The sequence below is a fragment of the Rhipicephalus sanguineus genome, unplaced genomic scaffold, assembly GCF_013339695.2.
Source record: "Rhipicephalus sanguineus isolate Rsan-2018 unplaced genomic scaffold, BIME_Rsan_1.4 Seq8928, whole genome shotgun sequence".
Classification (NCBI taxonomy): domain Eukaryota; kingdom Metazoa; phylum Arthropoda; class Arachnida; order Ixodida; family Ixodidae; genus Rhipicephalus; species Rhipicephalus sanguineus.
Genome location: NW_023616225.1, coordinates 2,942 through 11,534, shown reverse-complemented (window position 1 = coordinate 11,534; position 8,593 = coordinate 2,942). Strand labels below are relative to the sequence as shown.

General features: G+C 46.6%; 1 long non-coding RNA gene across 1 annotated transcript; it reads left to right on the top strand.

The window, feature by feature from the left end:
* Positions 1-4,041: 4,041 nt before the first annotated feature.
* Positions 4,042-7,356, top strand: LOC125756821 (uncharacterized). Its single transcript, XR_007414784.1, has 2 exons — positions 4,042-4,397; positions 6,327-7,356. It is a non-coding gene; the product is annotated as an uncharacterized LOC125756821 (long non-coding RNA).
* The last annotated feature ends 1,237 nt before the right edge of the window (positions 7,357-8,593 follow it).

Genomic DNA, 8,593 nt, shown 5'->3' with positions numbered 1-8,593 from the left:
CGGCTGAGTGGTACCCTGCAGACAACCTCGGTGCTTCGAGGAATAAACGGGTTTGTATAGGGAGCTTGCACGAACGGCGGCGACGCTATGCACTCTGGGTAGGCAGCCATTTTTTTGTCAGAGCGGACCGCGGAGTGCAGTGACGCAGTCGTGTTTGCGAGCGTTGGCGTAGCTAGCAGGTGTGATCAAGAGCGAGCGCGACGCAAATTCAACTCCAAGAAGCGTCGTCAGCTACACTGGAAGACTACACCCCAACGCTGTGCCGAAAAGACCGCGAGCGGTACGAAGAAAAGACTAGACTCTTCGGGCTGCACCCATTCACGCTCCGTCGGACGACTGTGTAAGCGATGTGGACTTGTGGCCGCGCGTCGACATCGCCGATATTCACGAATATTCGTTTTGAGGACGAGTTTTATTACCGGGGAACAGCTGAAGCCGAGAAAGGCCCTCGAGGGCCCTTACGAGTGGCTGGGAGCCGTGGGCGAAGAAAGTCGCCGCCGACACCGTGATCGTCGTCACTCAAGTAAGACGTGTTAATTATTTGACTTTTTCGTAGGTGCTGATGTTTATTTCTCTGCGCTGACTTGCGTCGGCTTTACGACAGATCCGCATTGACCCCTACTAACCAAGAGCTTACGGGAAGGTGCCGTAGAATTTACGCTACACTTGGCGTAAATGAGAAAGCTCAGAGGAGCATCGAGGCAAGAACAAGGAAGCAAAACGTGTGTAAAATGGTACGATTATTGAACTGGTCGAATCACAGCATTAGCACCTACGAAAAAGTCAAATAATTAACACGTCTTACTTGAGTGACGACGATCACGGTGTCGGCGGCGACTTTCTTCGCCCACGGCTCCCTCGAGGGCCTTTCTCGACTTCAGCTGTTCCCCGGTAATAAATCTCGTCCTCAAAACGAGAAATTCGTGAATATCGGCGATGTCGACGCGCGGCCACAAGTCCACATCGCTTACACAGTCGTCCGACGGAGCGTGTAGAGTGCAGCCCGCAGCGTCGCGTCTTTTCTTCCTACCGCTCGCGGTCTTTTTGGCACAACGTTGCGGTGTAGTCTTCCAGTGTAGCTGGCATCGTGCACGACGCTCCTTGGAGTTGAATTAGCGTCGCGCTCGCTCTTGATCACACCTGCAAGCTACGCCAACGTTCGCAAACACGACTGCGCCACTGCACTCCGCGGTCGGCTCTGACAAAAAAATGGCGGCCTACCCAGAGTGCATAGCGTCGCCGCCGTTCGTGCAAGCTCCCTATACGTTTCTCCGTACACGCAGACGAACTGACTCAAGGAGTGTATGCCCTCGAGTTAAGGCGTACTTGTGCCTAAACTCAAGGCGTGTCGAAGAAGAATGTGATCAGCAGAAACGGAAAGCAGTCTCAAGTGCGCCAGTCGACAGCTCATTCTTCGCGGGCGATATGCGGCGCTCATGTGTTTCTTTCTTATTGTAAATGGGCGCAAATAGCTCTTTAAATGGGCGCAAATAGCAAAAAGAAGCACCGCAGCAGAAAACCCTTAGTTTTATGCTGTAAAGTGAAAGAAAACATGGAAATTGCGGTTTTCTTGCGTATATCGCGAATGAAATATATAAACACCAAACATTGTTCTTTTTGTCCCTGTCTTTTTTCACGCTCGACCACTAAAAGTGTGACAAACCAACAAGCCTCTGATGAGAGGGGCGCAAAGCCTGCCTACTTTTCCTAGGAAGACAATACAAGCAGAATTTGAATTAAAAAATAGTAGTAAAGGGGTAGAATGAGTCAGAAGGAAGGCCACAAACAGCAAACTAACAAAATCATTCTGAAGAGATAGGAAGTGAGGTCCTTCTCGTACGTAAGTAGGTCACAATGATTGCATCGGCACAACACGGCAGCCCACCAAAATAGGCGACTCAGGCTACGAATACTGATCAAATCAAATGTATAATTGCATTAAAGAGGAAATGCTTGTGTGTGCGTGGCGCAAAAACGTCACGTTAATTCCTTTCCTTCAGCTGTCAGCGCTGTCACTCTTAGCCCCCACAGCAGGTGCCTCTTCTTTTGTTGTTGGAAGCGCAGTGTTATCAGCGATGGAGCTATCTTCGCTGTAAGGGTCACTCTAAGAAAAACAACACCTACGCCCGCTCTATCGAAGCACTTAGCACCTGCCCGCACAAATGGTCGCTTTTCACTGAGTACAAGCTCTTAACACCTGCTATTTAATGTTCAATAGAAATAGGTGAACATATTCCTTCAGGTAACGCAGCGATATATTGAACATAACTGCAAAGATAGAGGCCACACTCAAGAGGCAGAAACGTGGGCGTCTTTTCGTAATTGTTCTTCGAGCTTCTTAGCACAGTCAGCAGAGGATTTATTTTTCTTAATTTAGGCCTCACTATGACAAATGTACCACTGTCAGAAGTGAACGCAAATCGTCAGGACCGCGTAGGTCGTTTCATTGTCAGACACAACCGCATTTCAGACTAACTGAAAGCCACATGGTAGAAGTTTTTCCGCCAAAGAGGCTTGACTGAGAAAAATGTTCCCGCAATATTTTCGGGTGAAAGCTTCTTTGCGAACTCTTCAGAACACTGTTAACCATGGCTGCTGCTGAACGCTACGTCCTTTGTTTTTCCAAATACTCGAGCAGCTAGGACAGCGCTAATATATATACGGTCAGCTGAAGCTGAATGTTCCATGTGACAATTTTCAGTTATATCTTTCATCCCAAGGGACTTGTGATTAAATGACAGTGAACTTGAGTCAAACTTACAAGATAAGTTCTGAGATTTTTTGAAGCAAAGATAAGACTATAAGGCACGACGTGTGAGGCACTCCGGAATAAATTTTAACCTCCGGGGATCTTGAACGCCCACCTAAATCTAAGCAAAGGAGTGCCCTTGCATTGCGCCCCTGTCGAAACGCGGCCGCTGCTGCTACGCATAGAGCACGCGTCTTCAACCTTAGCAGCGCCACAGCTTGCAGTTGTAAGAGGGGCTCGCATAATTTAGAACAGAGCCAACAGCATGGCAATAGTTGGGGTCTTGAGTTACGCAAAGAATTTACAAACTTCAATCAACAACCTCAATAGGTACATTTGAATATGTAAAATTTTAAGTGCCTTGTGCTGCAACGGATATTCTATCTGAAGCATAGCAGGAAACCGCCTCATTAAGAAACACTCACTGCTATCACTAGCCTGTCGTTGCCTTTAAGAAGTCCGAGGGAAGCCCGTGTCATATATTAGAAAACTACACAACGAAGACGTCCTGACGGCTGCGCTCTTATTGGCGTGTCGACAGAAAAATATAAAACTACGTCAGGGTGCGAGCAGCGCGTCCACTTCGTCCACGTCGTCTTTGCGATCTCGTGCAAGAGAAAATTAAAGCGGAAGTCACCGTTTCGCCGCAAGGGCGATTGAATGAATGCGATATCACATTGAGTGCTTAGTTACAATACAGGAACTAATCGGAATAAATGGGAAGACTAGTAGCTCACTCCTTCAGCATGCGACCTGGCTGAACTCAACGAAACGCTGGCTCAAGAAAAACGTGGTCGATGCAGTGAGCCAGGCGACCTTCGTGCAGTCTGGCACTTTATGTCAAACTGAGCGGTGAGCACACAACACGTGCAAAGCTGTTAGCTGTCTCCTGATCCTTTCTAGAGTTCCGGCAGGTGCGACGGCAGGCGGCCACACCCGGCAAGTCAACGTACGCAGTGCCTTCCGGACGCACCTCTAGCAAATGAAGCTAGTTTTAAGAAACAAAATAAAACCAATGCAGCTGTAAAAGGTGATACTAAGAATAAGAACCCACCATCTACAGCTGCGATTCGAACCCGGGCCTCTTGAGTGGGAAGCAGGCATTCTACCCCTGCACCACTTTGGCGGAGCCGCGCGCAACTCTTAAACGACGACACATTGCAAACTACCGATCGCAGCGCCACAAGCGGATTGGCCCTGTTTGGGCTTCACTTACTGTACGTTGGTGCTGCGGCCGTTCTGAGACATGCGTTTCGCCGGAGTCTGGGCTCTCTCGCGAACAATAGATGACGTCACTGCTACGTCACTCACGTGTGACGTCACTTGAAGACTTTTTTCCCCTAAGTTAGTTTTGACTTTTCCCCGTGTCGCCACGGAGTGCCTAGTATGTCACGTGCTTGATGAATTTCGTCCCTAGTGTCCTAGTGTCGTCTTCACCTCCGCCGGCGCTGTCTCCGCGCACGTGTCACGAAGTGTCGTCGGTGTCGTCAAGTAGCCGCAAAAGTCAATACTCCCATGAAATGCGACGTTTGTGGCGTTGGCCTGTCTTCACTGGAAAAATATGTGGAGCACCACATCGCAGCGCACAAATTCGCCGCCGACTACGTGCAGCAGGCGTTCCACAAAGATAAAGCTGAGTACCCACCCTGTTAGTGCATTTTTATCATTTTTTGTGGTGAGGCTGTACAGCACATGACCGCTTCCACGTACATTCACTGTGCCAGCTAGTTATAATTCGCATGTGCTTGTCGCGTAGAAAAAAAAAAAAAGAAAACAAGTATGCACAGAGGCACTAATTTTCACAATTTTGCTCGATCACACTGAAAGTACTGCCGCTTGCGTCGCTTTTTTGTTTTCCCTCTAAAAACAAAGCAGAGCAAATATGTCCGGTGGATACATGATGTGTTGAAACAGGTGAGCGCACAAGACAGGGACAGTGAAAAGGACACATAGAGCGCTACTTTCAACTAACATTTAATGCACTACACTCATCACGTGGTAACATCGAGTGCTTCAGAACAAGACTATCAAAAAAAAATTAATTTTTTTTTCTTCCTTACGCTTTTTTTTTTTCTCGCTAAAGATTACAGGCGGTAACGTGCCCATGGAAACAGGGCGACAAAGCGAAAAAACCCTTGATACCATGGGCGTCCGGAGGGGGGTGCAAGGGGGGCAGCTGCCCCTCCCTGGAATTTTGGATAATATTTTCTGTGCGGTAGCAATGTGTTACACAGCTTGATTAGCATACTCAGGTCCCGGCCTTCTCTATTTCCAAGCAATTTCGCACGTTGCACACTACTGATTAATCTTGCAGGTCATGTCACGGCACTGAAAGCTGTCAGTGCTGGATCTCTCCCCCCCCCCCTTACACCCCCCTGCAATAAGTTCTGTGGACGCCCTTGCTTGATACCATACAGAAGTTTTTGACCGAGCTCATGAATGCGTTATCAACGGCAAAAACGGCTGTGTGATAAATGCGACATGAGATGAACATGGGTTTTAACAAAAAGCGGCTCATCCAAATGAAGAAACAATGATGCGGCTGAACAAAGGAGGCTGTAAAAAGGTATTAAAAATGGCCTTGAAAAGGTTAACACTTTAAAAGTGAGAATAACAATAAACGTTTTGCAAAAACGCAGACTCTTTCTTCGAGAGTGACACAGAGAGCATGCTGACACAGCTGGGTCCGAGCTGTTCTGCACATGATGCATCATATATTTCTCGAGCTATGACAGCCTGGTCAAGAAAGGGGGTACAACCGCAAGCTGCACAGTGTAAGGCCATGTTGCCGTCAGACTTTTAAATTGTTGGCGTGTTCACGCAAGCGATCGTTAATACATTGGCCAGTTTGGCCTATGTAAACACATCCACAAGAGAGCGGAATCTTATACACGATGCCACATTTGCAAGACAAAAACCGCGTGGTGTCCTTCTTGCAGCATGTCAGGCCTTTCACTGTTCACGTTTACACGCTTGCACAGGCCTCCAAAGTTTGTTGGGGGCAGTAAGCACTACACTGACTCCTGCGCACCCTGCAGCCTTCTTAATCCTATGTGACACTTGGTGCACGTATGGGATAACAGCAGTTTTTGTCCCATCTCTGTTTTTTGGAGGCACATCACTGGTTTTCTTGAGTCTGTGCAACAAGGTCTCCGCAAGGTCACACAAAACTCTGGAAAACGTGTGCCCTCGAAGAAAGATTTTGTGTTTTTGCAAAACCTGTTGACTTTTATTGTTCTTACTTTTTAAGTTTTAACCTTTTAAAGGCTTTTTTTAATACCTTTTGATGACCTCCGCTGTTAAGCCGTATACTTTGTTTCTTCATTTGTATGACCCATTTTTGTTAAAACCCATGTTCATCTCATGTCACATTTATCACCCAGTCGTTTTTGCCGTTGATAGCACATTCGTAAGCTCGGTCAAAAACTTATGCTTCAGAAGTTTTTCAGAAAGAATATCAGTGCACTGAATGAGATCCCCCCCTTGGCTACGCCCCTGTAATCTATGTCTAAGGCCTTTGAATTATTTTCGTTGGTTTAATGTCTCTCTCTGATACTATGTTGTATTTGTATTACAGAATTCAGTGAATGGAAAGCTCAGGAAGAGGCGAACTGTTGGTTTGTTCTTCACACAGCTCCCAAAAAGCTGGCCAGTGGGGAAACGAGGAGCCACTACTACTCTAATAGATCAGGAGTGGCTAGGCCAAAGGAAGGTCATGGTAATCGTCGAGAAAAAAGTCAGGGTACCTGCAAGTCCGGTAAGATATGTCTTTCATTTATTACTGTGACGAAGAAGGAGAACACTCAGAGCCCGGCACCTGAAGATATCACCATAAATCCATAAATGTAAGGTACCAAAGAAAGCATTATGGCCATAAAGCAGAAATTAAGCACTTGAGGATGAGCGACAAAGAAAAGGCCAACGGGGTTAACCAACGTAGCAGAGGACCTGGAGCGTGGTGTGCCCATGAAAACCATATTGAATAATATAAGAACATCTGTTGGGGGCATGTAAGCTGAGGCCAGCACATTTGGCAGAACGCATAACTTTGCATAACATCAAACGGCAGTTTCACATTGCTGCTCCTGAACAGTGTCACACCAATGATGCTGTCAGTGTAGATATGTGGGTGAAAGCAATGTAAGACAAAGGTGAAACACTTGTCTGTCTGTATAAGGCACAAGGTGCAGTGGACCCAACTGGTACTTTTGGTGCAACAGATTTGGCCTTGCTTTGATGACAGAGCCACAAAAAGAGCTGTTAGAAGAATTGGGCACGGGCACTGTGTGTCTTGACTCAACACATGGAACTACAGGGTAACAGTTTGAGCTGACCACTCTTCTAGTGCTAGATGAAGTGGGATAAGGTATACCTATAGCCTATTTCATCTGCAACAGAATGAATGAGGAAAACTTGGCAGCTTTTTCAGGTCTCTTGAGTGTGCCATCAACGAAAAAGTGGCTGCTAAGACATTTATGTCTGATGACGCCTCACAATTTTACAAGGCATGGTCGTCAGTTATGGGTGTCCCTCAGCAGAAACTTCTCTGCACCTGGCATGTGGATAGGAATTGGCAGAAGAAGATACATGAGTTTGTAGAAAAACAACTGAGGCCAGACGTGTACCACAACGTGCGACTCCTTTTAGAGTTCCTTGACCAGCAAGAATTTGAAAAGTATCTTCAATCATTCCTTGACACTGAGGAAGAAAAACTGAGGGATTTTCTGAAGTACTTCAAGGACAACTATGCAGTTAGACCTCAAGAGCGGGCCTACTGCTTCAGGACGAGGGCAGGTATCAACACCAACATGCACCTTGAGAGCATGCACAGGACGATGAAGCACAGCATGCTGGAGGGAAAGAAGAATAAGCGTGTTGATAAACTAATTTCTGCACTCATGGACTTGACATATCATTTTTTGATTAAGAGGGCAATCCAGATGATCAAAGGGCAAGAAGTTGAGTGCAGTTGAAAGGTACCACAGATCTGGCACTGAAATGGCAGGTTGTGCCAAATTAAACAAAGACGGCACGTGGACTGTGCCATCTCAGTCTACTAAAGGGCACTCTTATACAGTGACAAAAGTCGGGGATGCTGCTTGCTGTCCCTTGAGATGCAATGAATGTGCAGTGTGTGCGCACCTGATACACTTCAAAGTGTGCAAGCACATTCACTGTGTGGTCATTGCTAACACATTGTCAAGCACTGACAATAACGACTATGAGAGCCCACCTGAAACAGTAACTGAAACGAGTCGGGCATTGCACATAGTGCAAAGCATTGCAAAGCTGGAGGCGGCCACAACAGTGCCGAGCCAAAAGTCATGGATCGATCTCGGCCGCGGCGGTCACATTTCGATGGAGGCGAAATGGTAGAAGCCCGTGTACGTACGATGGCAGTGCACGTTAAAGGACACCAGATGGTCTATAGAACACCAGATGGTCAAAATTTCCGGAGCCCTCGACTACAGCGTGCCTTTACCTACCTCGTGGTTTTGGCACGTAAAACCCCAGAAATTATTATTATTGCCAATGATGACCACATGCCTCAACAAATATGAAAAGTACTATGTGTTGATGTTGGCACTGGACCGAGGTTTCCACTAAATATAAAATTTAAGGCACTCATATGTCTCATCTGCTCTATCTGACACAACTGCTGCTGTAATTAATAATTGACTGGAATGCAAAGTGTTCGATTGGTGAATGTGCTGACCTGCCCATTTCTCACTTATGATTTCTCATTTCAGATATTGTATTACTGATTGTAGAGGTGTTAAATGACATTGATTTCCCAAAGCTATGGAGGAACCAAACCAGCATTTTAATAAAGCCTTATTGTCA